Consider the following 2,742-nt stretch of genomic DNA (forward strand, 5'->3'; position numbering starts at 1 on the left):
TAATGTATTTGACAGTTATATATAGTTTAGAGGAAAATAACTAACCTTCAAACTCAGCAACCCTCCAAAAACGCAGGACAATGACAACTGGGTCATAATTGTATGTCACAGAAGTTATTTTCCTAAACCATTTAGTCACAAAAGCCTGACAGGACCTACCCTTTGCAACACAGATTGTTTTCCTACCCCTACATGATCACAGATTCAATGCATTCAATACCACATCGCCAATACAGATACTAATTTGAGATATCTATTAAAATAAAACTTACATGTCATCCTTGATTTCGACAACAACAAATCTGGCTTCATAGTCTGTCTCTCCTTGACGACAAACAAATGGAAATCTTTGAATAGCAGAGACACTCGAGACCACACCAATAGCATCTGAGAATAAATTACAAATATACTTAATTAAAGTCAGAATAAAGCAAAGTTTTACTAATTTTCAATCAAGAAATAAATATACTTGAACCTGACACATGTTGCTTATCCTCTAATCCAGCATACTCAACTTCATCAGAATGAATGAAGTTGAAGAAATTTCCATTACATCTAGGAGACACAGGCCACATAGTGGTAGGCCATATACACTCTAGTGCAAAAGGATTCCAGGAGTACTTAACAGGTTGAGTAGATGGTACCACATGGAAGTCAGCCATGTAGTACCAGTGACCCTCCTTGAGACCTGGCCGGAAATTGTATAAGTAGTTTCCAGGAGGGATAAATGCATCAATCTGATTGGCCTAGGCATATAAGAAGAACTAAATAGTAAGTTTTCTCTGTGAAGATTCAAACAAATTAGTAAATCTGTGACTTAAGAAACAGAGGTTCAATAGAAGAAATTTTCTAACCTTTTCATCAGTCAGAATCATAATCGTAGGTTCATCAATAGCGTCTATACCTTGATTCCAGATAGATAAAATCTTCACGTACAAAGTCCATCTAGGTCTTTGCAGGTTGAGATCGGAAATGTAGTCAATAGTACCCATTAGAATCACAGAAAGTGTAAGTTTTTCTCAGTTTTTTTTTATAGAGAAGGTTAGGTTTCTGAATAAATCTAAAGGTTAAGTCTGAGTATTTATAGAATCGTGTAGAGATGTGAATGAATAGATTTAATTTCCTATATAAAATAGATATTATATATTGTAAATCATTGAAACCGTTTGAGATAAGTAAAGTTAGATATAATATATCAAGGAAACTGAATCGTTAGCCTGTAAAAGATCTTTATTCATAATTATAGTAATGATTATATAAAACTGTGCTTTCCATATTACGATTTCCAAGAATTTCCATCATTGTTTATAATAGAGATTTCGTGCGGGTAACATAAGGATTTTATAGCGGTTCTACTTTAGCTGTTGAGGTCTAATGATTAGATTAAGACATAGCGGTTCTGCTATTTCAATACTTTATAGCGGTTCTGCTATTTCAATAACTGAGTAAGACATAGGTACAGTAGACAGAAATTGAAACAGGTTTGTTAGAGGAAATTAACCAAAAAATCAAAATGAAACATCAATTAAAAACCAAAGTAAAAAACCAACAAATGTCTAACAATGAAATTTTAAAAAACTTGGAATTATGATAACTCCTTATTGCTTAGCAAACAGAAGCTAGATCACTATTTCTCTTTTTTGATCTTAATTCCAACTGCTTTAGCCACATGCCTAGTCTCCTTCTTCTCAGTCACAGGAAGATCACCACTGTCTTGAACACCCTTTCCTTTGTTGCTTTCAATCTTGACATTCTCTACCTTCACAACTTCAGAGATCTTGTCAGGAACTCCATTTTGAGACAGACCATTCTCCTCAAATTCTAGTTCTGACTTCTGTAAGTCTTTAGGCTCGATGCACACCTTCTTAGAACTGGAGGATTGCTCTGACTCAGACAGATTAGGAGCATAAACACGCTTGGAAGATGGAGTGGATGAGTCAGACGTGTCTTGACTCATTGTTAACATGAGACACTGAATATAGAGATTATCCGTAGGAGTGATTGTTAATATAATTTTAAGGAGATTAGATAGTTAAAAAATGTTACCTGATCTCCAGAAACAATTGAGGCAGGATTAACCAATTGTTCAGATTCCTCAAGGACATCTTCTTGCAAAAGTCCATCTTTGTTTAGGATTCTTGAAACCTTGAAAGAATCCTTACCATCCCAAATGTTTTCTTTCTCAACACATAGCAGAAAGAGAAAGGTCTTCCCAACCAAATTCCTTATTACGTCAGGCAAATCATTAGGGTCCTCAATCTACATAAGGAATTTAGTACTTATCAATTGAATGTTTCATGTATGTCAATTACATATATGGTTTAGCATAATAGAATGTTACCTCATTGAATGATCCACCTAGCAATGATGCAGCAGTTTCACCAACAATTTCTGAGCATATACTGTCAAACAAAAGACATTTTGTTTCACCAGTGTTATCCATCACCTTAACATATAGCATGTACCTTCAATAAGAGAAGTCATATTAGTAATTATTTCAAAGGGAAAAACACAAACTTATAAATATGCATTATTATCAGATTAAGAAAAGAAGACTCACTTTGCTACAACATTAGTGACAGCATTCCTGCAGACGTCACACCAAAACTTTGGCTTTTGTTTCTTCATGGAAGCAGTATTCACTCCAGAATGAATATGAGTGACCTTTTTGTTACAGTTACGGCAACTAAAGTAATACCAAGCCCAATCTGTATCAATTCCATAGATTGTGCAGATAACTCT

Source organism: Arabidopsis lyrata (genome assembly GCF_000004255.2).
Source record: "Arabidopsis lyrata subsp. lyrata unplaced genomic scaffold ARALYscaffold_1, whole genome shotgun sequence".
Classification (NCBI taxonomy): Eukaryota; Viridiplantae; Streptophyta; class Magnoliopsida; order Brassicales; family Brassicaceae; genus Arabidopsis; species Arabidopsis lyrata.